Source organism: Triticum dicoccoides, chromosome 2A, assembly GCF_002162155.2.
Source record: "Triticum dicoccoides isolate Atlit2015 ecotype Zavitan chromosome 2A, WEW_v2.0, whole genome shotgun sequence".
Classification (NCBI taxonomy): domain Eukaryota; kingdom Viridiplantae; phylum Streptophyta; class Magnoliopsida; order Poales; family Poaceae; genus Triticum; species Triticum dicoccoides.
Genome location: NC_041382.1, coordinates 280986372 through 281000329, shown reverse-complemented (window position 1 = coordinate 281000329; position 13958 = coordinate 280986372).

The following is a 13958-nucleotide window of genomic DNA, read 5'->3' as shown; positions in this document are numbered from 1 at the left end:
ACATTGTTTTTCTACTCTATGCATCCAAGCACCACATCATCAATTCATGCATGTTACTCATAAGTTATTTCTTGCATTAAATTTTGTATTGACAAAGTGTGTGCTGGTCACGTGCACACATATGTAGTTCACATTCACATTTTGTTAGAAATGTCATTATTTTAACTTCTATTCATTTTTCTCTTTGTACTCCCTCCATCTAGCTGTGTAAGTCATCCTTCGAAAACAAAATAATCCCAAAACACTTAGGAACAATACATTAACTCCCTCTTCATTTCTTTTTCATGACATATCACTAGTATGCCTTGGCGCTATACAAATGGTTTTTAACCCCTTTCCGCGACGGCATTTGGAACCGTCGCCTAGTGAGTGGCGGCGATAGAGGGTTCTTTCCCACACGATCCAGAAACCATCGGGGATAGGGACCCTATAGTACTCCTACTCCTTTCTGCTCGCATTGCTATCACAGTCGATATTCTGTGGTGCTATGTTTATGATGCGCGGCCCACCACAAACTGTCCACTATTATAGGATGTGTATGATAAGCGTACAATCACACACATTACCTTTTCCCAAACTGTATGCCATAACTAATTAAGAAGATTAGATAATTGTCGGATGAGTGTCGGACAGGATTACGAAACATCGGACCATCGTAACATCGTCATACACGACAACTATCCCACACACTACTCTGTGGTGCAACATTTACGATGCATACTATCAGAAAAAGTTCATGGTTGCAAATCGTGTACGATAAGGCAACTAGCACAAACGTTTAGTTTGCCCGCACCGTTTGTGTTATTGTCTGACATCGCACACACTTTGCAAACGGCAACTGTGTGCATGCTTGCACACGTTTCCTCTATGTGAACCGTCTCAGATTGTGGTGTATATCGCAAACATTTGTGTTTTACCAACCGTGTGTGCCGTAACAACCTGGAGAGAGTAATTTCACCGTAATTTAATTGCTCCTATTTCAAATTGTACCGGATTTGAATTTGAATTTGAATGTATGCTATATCTTTATTCATATCCATCAGGTTCAAACAACCAATGCATTATTGGATTCATAGGTACATATGTTCAAGAATTTAAGAATTAAATAAAGAATGTTGAACCACAGTTGTATACTTGTACCAATAAAGATAGTAAAGAAAGAGGCGAAATACATTCTGATTGTTGGACAAGGTGAAGCGGAATGCCCATATTGTGCCCTCCTCCATGTAGAAGGCACGCACGACTTTAGTCCAACCCAGTGTGATGGCCGACCTCCCATCCTTCACAGTCTTCATGAAAACATCTAGATAGTCATCATGTTCTGGTAGAAATACTTTAACCTTTGCATGCCCCCCAATCATGTAGTTTGAGAGGTAATCTTGAGTAAACTGCTTTGTCAACCACTTCAAAGGAAAAATATTCAGACATTGTCATCTAACACAATTCATTATGGGCATTAAAAAGAAGGCTGCAGAGTTCTTACTTACCATCCTGCAGTTCATTGTTTTCTTGGATAAAGTTTAAACAAATAGTTTAATTGCCATCTTTCGACCCATTTTACTAACAATCTTTATCAGCTTCTCACTTGATGCTGGTTCATCAATATCTCATTGCCCCATATGCAGAAATGGTCGAAGCGCGGATCTTTACCAATGACATATGTACCTAAAAGCACCAAGTTAATATTAGAAGCTAAACAACAATTGCACAATGATGTAGTACAAAACTCTTTTATAATACTCCCTCCATTCCTAAATATTTGTCTTTCTAGCGATTTCAACGAGTGACTACATACGGAGCAAAATGAGTGAATCTACACTCTAAAATATGTCTATATACATCCATATGTGGTAGTCCATTTTAAATCTCTAAAAAGTATAATATTGAGGAACGAAGGGAGTATCATATAACATCCAATATACTCACGTATGAGATGAATTAACATCTTATATTATGGGCTGAAAGAAGTTTAGTGCATTCTTGCAAATTATCGACTGATTAACTGATGTTGTATCCATGGGTTACCGTTAGTTTGAGCTAGTTTGGGCTCAAATAGCCCTAAAGTATATCTAAACATGAGGGCTAGTTTTAGCTATTTGCATCTACAACTCACCCAAAAAAACTATCCAACCCAAGAGGTGCTAATTCGAGCTAGTTCTCGCATTGCATTTATTGTCAATCTAACCTGCCATCCAAACAACTCTTTGAATTGAGTTAATTCAGGGTTAGTCTTGAGCTAGAAACTAACTCTAACCTCTAGCTAAGTTGAGTACCCAAATAGGGCTGTTTTGTTGTTGTTGTTGTTGCTACTGCTCTTCTACGTATATCTAGATGTCATTGGAACATTAATTTAACACTCTTCCTTGTTGATATGTAGCCTATGATTGCATATTTAGACATTAAGTACAGTGCATGTTTCTATGTAGCCTTAGATATATTACATATGGCCCTAGTTAACCTAATGATTAATGGGTTGTAGATAAATCCAGTTAAAAGTTCGATTCACCAATTAGTCCCTTATCAGCCCTCGGCCTATATGGTACCAGCTATCGATATCCTGAACAGTGAGCAGATATAAGTCATGGTATGAAACTAACCTCGATGGAAAATGTGACGCCCCAAGACCGATGTGCCAGGTGTCTTCCAGTTATTCGCCGATGTTGCCGTGTCATTCGCTTGTGTGTTGCATCTTGTCATGTCATCATGTGCATTGCATCATCATGTTTTCAAAACATGCATCCGTTCGGGTCTCCCAGTTCTCTTCGTTGTCCGTTCTGAGCCCAGACACACTTGCACGCGCCCGTGGCATGTCCGAATTATTATTTTCCAAGTGGCCGGAAAATGTTCTCGGAATGAGTTGAAAGTTGGCGTGCGGTCTTATTTTAGTGTAGATAGACCGCTTGTCAAGTTTCATCGCATTTGGAGTCTGTTTGATAGCCCAACGGATAACTATAGTGGCAGTATAGCCGGTCTCTTCATCGGACGTTTTCGGTCTCCGAAAATAGTCGCCGGGCCTCCCTCTCTTCTCTTCTCTCAGCTCAAGACCGTCTACACAGCTCACTACCTACCGCACCATGTCACCCTCGTACTCCTCGTCGCTCCGAGTCCGCGCAAGCCGTCGCCCTGCCGCCAAGACCCAGCGTGCACCGCCGAAGGAACTCCGCCTCCTCGCCAAATCCAGCGCCTACCCCCTCGTCCGTGACCGCGACCATCACCGGCAACCAGCAGCTCATCGGAGCCAGCAGGACTCCTCCCCGCCACCCAAGTACCTCGCCGGAGGTCGCCTGCGTCGCCTGCCGACTCCCCTGCTTCGCCCCTTCTCTGAACTTGCCGCACTATGTTTCTTTGTCGAACGAGATGGGCAACGTTGTACCGCTCGCTGGCGTGCGCTAGATGGGCCTCGCGCCGGCCCAGCGCACCTAAGCCGGCCTGCCCGCTAGGCCGCTGCCAACCTCCCTCGCAGATCTGGGGCGAAGCCCATGGTGAGGCCCCAGCGGAGCCTCCGTTGTTTTTTTTCTAGAGACCCAGCTTGCTTCAGTTTCGGCACAATGTGTTTTTTTTCCTTGTCTGCGATTTTAGCAATTAAACCTGAGACAATAGTTTTGCAGTTTAGCCCCTAAGCTTCATGCATATTTTAACTCACAAACTAAGCATCACATGGAAAAACGTAATATATGAAACTTGTTTAGAATTTTGTGTAGATTAATAATTTGCAACTTTCATCTATGTTTAAAATGATTAAATTTCTGTTTGTTTAAGTTTTGCTTAATTGCCATGTTAAAATGATTTATTTCATAACTATTTAACCGTAGCTCAGTTTTAAATAATCTTTATATGTAAATGGGGTATAAAAATGCCTAGTTTAACATGGTCTACTTGTTTTGCATGTTTAATAACTCCAAAATTGTGTTTAGGACAGATCAGTACCAAACCTAATATATGCATATGGGGATTTACTGGAATTGTTGTTCGTTGCTTCCGGCCTCATTTAAACTTGCCTAGTTAGGTAGTTTTATTATGCTTCACCCTCTTGCCATGTTAATCAACATTTAATCTTGTTAGGTACATAAACGAGAGAGAACTAAATAAGTCTTGTGGTGTTTTCTTCAATATGCAACTTCATTGCATAATGAGCTCCACTTAATTTGTAGGATTGTTTGTGCACTTTGCCATGCCATGCCTCATTAAACCGGACATGCATGATACTTGATTGTGCATCATGCCATGTTTATGTGGTGGTTGTTTACTAGGTTGTGTGCTTCTTTCTGGTGTTGCTTCTTTGGGTTGGTTCCGATAACGTCACGTTTGTGAGGACTCGCTCGACTACGTCTGTTTGTCTTCTTCATGGACTCGTTCTTCTTCCTTGCGGGATCTCAGGCAAGATGATCATACCCTCGAAATCACTTCTATCTTTGCTTGCTAGTTGCTCACTCTTTTGTTATGCCTATGTTGCGATACCTACCACTTGCTTTATCATGCCTCCCGTATTGTTAAGCCAAGCCTCTAACCCACCTTGTCCTAGCAAACCGTTGTTTGGCTATGTTACCGCTTTTCTCAGCCCCTCTTATATCGTTGTTAGTTGCAGGTGAAGATTGGAGCTTGTTCCATGTTTGGAACATGGTTATTTGTTGGGATATCACAATACCTCTTATTTAATTAATGCATCTATATACTTGGTAAAGGGTGGAAGGCTCGGCCTTATGCCTGGTGTTTTGTTCCACTCTTGCCGCCCTAGTTTCCATCATATCGGTGTTATGTTCCCGGATTTTGCGTTCCTTACGCGGTTAGGTTATAATGGGAACCCCCTGACAGTTCGCCTTGAATAAAACTCCTCCAGCAATGCCCAACATTGGTTTTACCATTCGCCACCTAGCCTATTTTTCCCTTGGGTTTCGCGGACTCAAGGGTCATCATTATTTTAACCCCCCCCCCTCGGGCCAGTGCTCCTCTGAGTGTTGGTCTGAACTGAGCTGCCTGCGGTGTCACCTCGGGGAAAGTTGAGGGTTGGTTTTACTCGTAGCTAGTCTCATTTGAGTGTGCCCTGAGAACGAGATATGTGTAGCTCCTATCGGGATTTGTCGGCACATTCGAGCGGTGTTGCTGGACTTGTTTTACCATTGTCGAGATGTCTTGTAACCGGGATTCCGAGTCTGATCGGGTCTTCCCGCTAGAAGGAATATCCTTTGTTGACCGTGAGAGCTTGTGATGGGCTAAGTTGGGACACCCCTGCAGGGATTGGAACTTTCGAAAGCCGTGCCCGCGGTTATGGGCAGATGGGAATTTGTTAATGTCCGGTTGTAGAAAACCTGAAGTTGATCTTAAATTAAAATACACCAACCGCGTGTGTAACCGTGATGGTCTCTTCTCGGCGGAGTCCGGGAAGTGAACACGGTGTTGGAGTTATGCTTGACGTAGGTTGTTCTAGGATCACTTCTTGATCATAGTTTCTCGAACGTGCTTTGCCTTCTCTTCTCGCTCTCTTTTGCGTATGTTAGCCACCATATATGCTAGTCGCTTGCTGCAGCTCCACCTCATATCTTTACCTTACCCATAAGCTTAAATAGTCTTGATCGCGAGGGTGTGAGATTGCTGAGTCCCCGTGACTCACAGATACTTCCAGAAACCAGTTTGCAGGTGCCGAAGATACCGTGCAGATGACGCAACCAAGCTCAAGGAGGAGCTCGATGAAGATCTTGTCCTTTGTGTTGTTTCATTCTAGTTGATCAGTAGTGGAGCCCAGTTGGGGTCGATCGGGGATCTGTGTAGCACTTGGGGTAGTCTTCTTTTATTTTGGTTCCGTAGTCAGACCTTGAGTGTATTTGGATGAATGTAATGCTTTAATTCATGTATTGGGTGAAGTGGCGATTGTAAGCCAACTATGTATCTCTTTCCCTTATGTATTACATGGGTTGTGTGAAGATTGCCTCACTTGCGACATTGCTTTCAATGCGGTTATGCCTCTAAGTCATGCTTTGGCACATGGGAGATATAGCCGCATCGAGGGCGTCACAAGTTGGTATCAGAGCCTTCCCCGACCTTAGGAGCCCCCTGCTTGATCGAATCGTTGGCGTTGTGAGTCTAAAAAAATGTTTTGAGTCATTTAGGATTATATATATCGAAGAGTTAGGAATTCTTTTTACTCCCCAGTCCCTTCGTCGCTCTGGTGAGGCATCCTGACATAGAGTTTTGACTCTTCTCTTCTCAAATTTCAATAAAAAAATTTAGGATCACGCGGGTATCTTGGAATCTTTCCGATGGTTTTGTGACGAGAACATTGTTCTTGGTGCCTCCTAACATTTAGGGGTTGTGGCAGTGTCCCGGGGAGTTGAGCTCCGAGGTGTTGTCGTCACAATTTTATGGTTGCAGTTCTGGAATACCTGAGTTTAGTTTCGCCGGCATTGAAAATCTGTTTTATGCAGTTGTTGGTGAGATAACTTCGACGCCACCCAGTACTGGGGTGGGAGTTCGGGAGTATTGCCATAACTCGTATAACGGATGTTTTTCGAAGGTTGAGGTAAACGATTTTCCGAAGGTTTCTTGGTTATGTGTTGAAGGATGGATACAACTGGATGTAGGATTTGCTAGTTTTGGGTGAGATATTATGCTTCCCCTGTATCCCCAACACCTGATTGCATAACCGGAAAGGTTCGGGAGTTTATAAGTGGGAATTCAAGTAGCTCTTAGGATATCTTTCCGACGGATGTATGATATGAAATTGGGGTTCGACGTCTAGTGGTCCGCCTATCCACGGTTGGTTTTACAGTGGTCTCGTTGTGTCTTAAAGAGTCCTTGGCTATGACTACTCAGGGACGCTTTGTATGTCATGTGCACTGCCTTGTACATGATGGTGTTGTACGATCGAGCCCGTGTAGGCCCCACCACAAAAACTTCGGACGAAATCTCTATCATATGTTTATTCTGGCTTATTCTACAAGCCAATCCTTTGTTTTGTTTTCAGTTGTGGTATTCGAGTTGCTCCAAGTCAAGAGTTGATGCCATACCTTTCCTAAACGGTGTTCTCATACTCCGATGTGAATACCAATCCTTCTTGGTCATCAAGATTGTCTTGTCAATCCTTTCACCGGCATGTTTCTCTTTAAGTGGATCCGATTAATTCAACATTTGCAAGATCCAATCTCAGTTCTTTTCAATGGTGTTCATTTCATTCGTCCCAAATTGCCTTTGTTTTCCCTCCCTCCCACCCTTTTCTTCAAGGACCCAGATTTCTTGTCCAAGTATCCTTTTATTGTTGTGAAGTCTTTCCATTCTTTTCCGTCAATGTCTTATCCGATGATTTCTCATGAAGATTCTAACGGAGCTTCAAGTTCATCATTCTTCGTTCTTTTTCTTCTCCGGTGGTTTCAAGTCAAGCTTTGTTGATCATACCCTTTCCTCATTTCAATGCTTTCTCATGCCGGTGCAATTCTTATTCTTTCACCCCTCGCTATTTTTTTTCCGGAGTGTTGAAGATATCTCGAAGATTCGTGTTTCCACTCTGCATTCGTGCCAGCTTTTGCAAGGATGTTACCTCATTCAAGTCATTTATTTCAACCGGTGCTTTCTCTCTTAAATCGTTCAATGGTGTTTCTTTTCAGTGGGCCCTAACCCACAGGTCTTTTCCCAGGATCTTACCTGACTCTTCTAATTTTACCGGAGCTATTCTCAAATCTTTTAAAGTTTGACGTAAGAATAAATTTTCATCAGTCAATTGCCTTTCTCCAAGATCTTTCAAATTCTTTTCATCGTTGCTTCAACATTTCTAATTTTTTATCCCGGAGTATCTCAACAATTCTTGGTGGTGTTTCTCGTCGTCATTCACAGATTTTGAAGACCGAAGAAGAGTTTTACCTCCATATCTTATCTGTTCTCTCAAAGATTCATGGTTCTAGTTCAAGGCCCATCCTCTCATAATTGTTTTGATTGTCAAAATTCTTTTCACCCATCCGGAGCAAGTCAGGAGTCTTTTCAGTTTGATTCTCCGGAGCCCATCATCTAAGACATATTCATTCTGAGCTTTCAGCTATCATTCTCCAAATCTTTCCGGTGCATCATTCAATATTCTCTAATCAGTTCATGATCTCTTCGTTCTTTTGTATCTTAACTCTCTCATGTATCTAATTCTTACCGGTGATTCATCCTTTTACTTCATTCGTTGTTCAATTCTTATGGTGGTTCTTCCTAGATTCTCTTCCGCTGTTACCATATCAATGCATTCGTCGTTCCAATCATACTGGTGGTTCGTTGAAGACCTTCCCAAGTTTATGTTATATCTCTCTTAATCTTTTCTACGAGAATAAGTAACATGTCAAATCCGTTGATTGTCATCAATTTAATTGGTGAAGGATAAGCATAATGTAATTCTTATTCTTGTTTCATCGAGTGAACTCAATTTCCTATTCTGGAGGCTCATCAAATTCCTAATTTCAATTGTTCATCTTCTCTTTTTTCCCGGAGTTCCAATATTTTTCAACTATTTCACCACGGAGATTCATCTAAATCGGTACAAGGTTTCACCTTGTGTTTTCAACTTCTTTTTCCTTCCATTTGATCATTCTTTTGTTTATCGGAGTTCTTCATGGAGGCTCAACATGGTGGTTCATCAAGGATTCAATTCATACTCGAAGTGTTCATCAACTTTCTTTTAAGAGGAGTCCAAGCATCTTTCATCTTGTAATCTGGAGTGCAATTCTTTCTTCCATATCATTGGAGGTGGTATTATGCCACCCTTGATAATTTGAGTTCATGTTTCATGATTCACAGGTTGTTAAGAATGGGGTATTTTGAATCCATCAACCTCTTCATTGGAGTTATCTTGCGTTATATTTCACTAAAGCTTTCCCTAAGGATTTTGCTATTTATGGTGTTTATAAGTGACCCAAGTTCTTCATCTATCCTCCCGGTGAAATATTTTCTTGTCTCCTTGTTCATATCAATCCAATTCTTTTTCCCATGAGTGGCAGAATGTCACCTCATAATTTGAGATGTATGCCACAAGACCATATCAAGCTTATCCTTGTGTTGTTGGTTTTCCAACAACTCCATCTGAACCTTCTGCTAAGGATGCCTTCTCAAACTCTTTGGTGGCACAAGTTGGCATTTTCTTCTCAATTCTCCTATTTCAATTATCTATCTTCTATTCTTCCGTTCCGGAGGCATTGTGATGTTGCTCTCCTCAACCCATCTTCTTGGATTGTCAGGACCATGTTCTGTTCGTGCTTATCCTTTTAACCGGAGTGTTGTGTCCCTTTGCTCAAGCTCTTTCATTTTATCAAGTTTTTCATCTCTTTTAAACCGGAGTGTTGTCCGAGATCTTTCTTACCCCTTGTTCCATTCATTCAATAGTTACGGAGGCAGTGCATTGTGATTTCATCAAGTATCTTCTCATCTTATCAAGTTCTTATTCAATTCCTTTTATTTTCAATCGGAGTGCTGCCCGAAGTTGTTCTCCCGTGTTCCTCTTTTCTAATGGAGTGTTTTCAGCTTCGTCATCTCCATTGTATTCATTTCTCGAAATGGCTTAACCTTTGCAAGGTTCTTTGGTTTCACTCGTTTGTCAAAGAAGCAACTTAGCTTTACCTCTTCTCTTTCTCTTCCGTTTTTCCCTCCGACGCCATTCTAGATCTCGGGTCGAGATCCTCTCGTAGTGGTGGAGTGTTGTGACGCCCCGAGACCGATGTGCCAGGTGTCTTCCAGTTATTCGCCGATGTTGCCATGTCATTCGCTTGTGTGTTGCATCTTGTCATGTCATCATGTGCATTGCATCATCATGTTTTCAAAACTTGCATCCGTTCGGGTCTCCCAGTTCTCTTCGTTTTCCGTTCTGAGCCCAGACACACTTGCACGCGCCCGTGGCATGTCCGAATTATTATTTTATAAGTGGCCGGAAAATGTTCTCGGAATGAGTTGAAAGTTGGCGTGCGGTCTTATTTTAGTGTAGATAGACCGCCTGTCAAGTTTCATCGCATTTGGAGTCTTTTTGATAGCCCAATGGATAACTATAGAGGCAGTATAGCCGGTCTCTTCGTCGGACGTTTTCTTTATCCCGGAGTATCTCAACAATTCTTGGTGGTGTTTCTCGTCGTCATTCTCAGATTTTGAAGACCGAAGAAGAGTTTTACCTCCATATCTTATCCGTTCTCTCAGAGATTCATGGTTCTAGTTCAAGGCCCATCCTCTCATAATTGTTTTGATTGTCAAAATTCTTTTCACCCATCCGGAGCAAGTCAGGAGTCTTTTCAGTTTGATTCTCCGGAGCCCATCATCTAAGACGTATTCATTCTCAGCTTTCAGCTATCATTCTCCAAATCTTTCCGGTGCATCATTCAATATTCTCTAATCAGTTCATGATCTCTTCGTTCTTTTGTATCTTAACTCTCTCATGTATGTTCGTTCATTTGCTAATTCTTACCGGTGATTCATCCTTTTACTTCATTCGTTGTTCAATTCTTACGGTGGTTCTTCCTAGATTCTCTTCCGCTGTTACCATATCAATGCATTCGTCGTTCCAATCATACTGGTGGTTCGTTGAAGACCTTCCCAAGTTTATGTTATATCTCTCTTAATCTTTTCTACGAGAATAAGTAACATGTCAAATCCGTTGATTGTCATCAATTTAATTGGTGAAGGATAAGCATAATGTAATTCTTATTCTTGTTTCATCGAGTGAACTCAATTTCCTATTCCAGAGGCTCATCAAATTCCTGATTTCAATTGTTCATCTTCTCTTTTTTTCCCGGAGTTCCAATATTTTTCAACTATTTCACCACGGAGATTCATCTAAATCGGTACAAGGTTTCACCTTGTGTTTTCAACTTCTTTTTCCTTCCATTTGATCATTCTTTTGTTTACCGGAGTTCTTCATGGAGGCTCAACATGGTGGTTCATCAAGGATTCAATTCATACTCAAAGTGTTCGTCAACTTTCTTTTAAGAGGAGTCCAAGCATCTTTCATCTTGTAATCCGGAGTGCAATTCTTTCTTCCATATCATTGGAGGTGGTATTATGCCACTCTTGATAATTTGAGTTCATGTTTCATGATTCACAGGTTGTTAAGAATGGGGTATTTTGAATCCATCAACCTCTTCATTGGAGTTATCTTGGGTTATATTTCACTAAAGCTTTCCCTAAGGATTTTGCTATTTATGGTGTTTATAAGTGACCCAAGTTCTTCATCTATCCTCCCGGTGAAATATTTTCTTGTCTCCTTGTTCATATCAATCCAATTCTTTTTCCCATGAGTGGCAGAATGTCACCTCATAATTTGAGATGTATGCCACAAGACCATATCAAGCTTATCCTTGTGTTGTTGGTTTTCCAACAACTCCATCTGAACCTTCTGCTAAGGATGCCTTCTCAAACTCTTTGGTGGCACAAGTTGGCATTTTCTTCTCAATTCTCCTATTTCAATTATCTATCTTCTATTCTTCCGTTCCGGAGGCATTGTGATGTTGCTCTCCTCAACCCATCTTCTTGGATTGTCAGGACCATGTTCTGTTCGTGCTTATCCTTTTAACCGGAGTGTTGTGTCCCTTTGCTCAAGCTCTTTCATTTTATCAAGTTTTTCATCTCTTTTAAACCGGAGTGTTGTCCGAGATCTTTCTTACCCCTTGTTCCATTCATTCAATAGTTACGGAGGCAGTGTATTGTGATTTCATCAAGTATCTTCTCATCTTATCAAGTTCTTATTCAATTCCTTTTATTTTCAATCGGAGTGCTGCCCGAAGTTGTTCTCCCGTGTTCCTCTTTTCTAACGGAGTGTTTTCAGCTTCGTCATCTCCATTGTATTCATTTCTCGAAATGGCTTAACCTTTGCAAGGTTCTTTGGTTTCACTCGTTTGTCAAAGAAGCAACTTAGCTTTACCTCTTCTCTTTCTCTACCGTTTTTCCCTCCGGCACCATTCTAGATCTCGGGTCGAGATCCTCTCGTAGTGGTGGAGTGTTCTGACGCCCCGAGACCGATGTGCCAGGTGTCTTCCAGTTATTCGCCGATGTTGCCGTGTCATTCGCTTGTGTGTTGCATCTTGTCATGTCATCATGTGCATTGCATCATCATGTTTTCAAAACTTGCATCCGTTCGGGTCTCCCAGTTCTCTTCGTTGTCCGTTCTGAGCCCAGACACACTTGCACGCGCCCGTGGCATGTCCGAATTATTATTTTATAAGTGGCCGGAAAATGTTCTCGGAATGAGTTGAAAGTTGGCGTGCGGTCTTATTTTAGTGTAGATAGACCGCCTGTCAAGTTTCATCGCATTTGGAGTCTGTTTGATAGCCCAACGGATAACTATAGCGGCAGTATAGCCGGTCTCTTCGTCGGACGTTTTCGGTCTCCGAAAATAGTCGCCGGGCCTCCCTCTCTTCTCTTCTCTCAGCTCGAGACCGTCTACACAGCTCACTACCTACTTTTAGACCCAACCTAACCTCTCTCGTCAGTCTGCGGCCCTCCTCGCGCGCGTCCGAAAGTTGTCCCGGACCGGACCCGGACAGTCGTCACCGTTGGATCCGGATCATCCCCGAACGTCTACAAAACGTCTCCGTTTTGTTAATTGGACTCCCTAGCCTATTTACCCTAACCGTCCGATTTTAATCGAAGGGACCGGTTTAGCCCCTAAACTAACCCACCTACTATTTAAACCAGCAACCCTAAAATCTAGGGACTTGTCCTTTCAGCCGCCGCCACATCTCCCTCGGGATCCCCGATCCAATCCATCCACTCCAACCGGCCAACCACCTTCTTCCTCAGGTCCAATCCAGCAACCTCCCTGGATTTGCGCTGCCGACCAACCACAGCTCCCGATCCCTCATGCCCGAGGCCCACCCAGCTGCGCCCCGCTGCCTCTCTACAACTCATCAACCAGCCTGACCACCCGATCCGTGCCGCTCTGCCAACTCGTCTCTGGCCCCTACTTGCCGGACCACCCCGCCTCCAGCGCCGGTGATCGCCAGACCACCAGGACCGGCCTTCTCCCTATCCTTCTTCCCTTCCTTCTCCTACCTTTCTCTCTCTCTCAAATCCCTCTCTCGTGTCTGTCTCTTCACGCAGGGAAGCCCGGAGGAGTTGCGCTCGTCCCCGCTGGCAAGCTCACAGCCGCCATGGATCTTCACCTCCGCGACCTCCCCGCTTCATCTTTTCACCGGAGTCATGCCGAGTCCGTCGCCAGCACCATGTCACCCTCGTACTCCTCGTCGCTCCGAGTCCTGTCGCCAAGTCCCAGCGCGCACCGCCGAAGGAACTCCGCCTCCTTGCCAAATCCAGCGCCTACCCCCTCGTCCGTGACCGCGACCGTCGCCGGCAACCAGCAGCTCGCCGGAGCCAGCAGGACTCCTCCCCGCCACCCAAGTACATCGCCGGAGGTCGCCTGCGTCGCCCGCCGACTCCCCTGCTTCGCGCCGTCTCTGAACTTTCCGCGCTCTGTTTCTCTGTCGAATGAGATCGGCAGTGCTGTACCGCTCACTGGCGTGCGCTAGATGGGCCTCGCGCCGGCCCAACGCGCCTAAGCTGGCCTTCCCGCTAGTCCGCCGCCAACCTCCCTCGCAGATCTGGGCCGAAGCCCATGGTGAGGCCCCAACGGAGCCTCCGTTGTTTTTTTTTCTGTAGACCCAGCTTGCTTCAGTTTCGGCCCAATGTGTTTTTTCCTTGTCTGCGATTTTAGCAATTAAACCTGAGACAACAGTTTTACAGTTTAGCCCCTAAGCTTCATGCATATTTTAACTCACAAACTAAGCATCACATGGAAATACTTAATATATGAAACTTGCTTAGAATTTTGTGTAGATTAATAATTTGCAACTTTCATCTATGTTTAAAATGATTAAATTGCTGTTTGTTTATATTTTGCTTAATTGCCATGTAAAAATGATTTATTTCATAACTATTTAACCGTAGCTCAGTTTTAAATAATCTTTATATGTAAATGAGGTAGAAAAATGCCTAGTTTAACATGGTCTACTTGTTTTGCATGT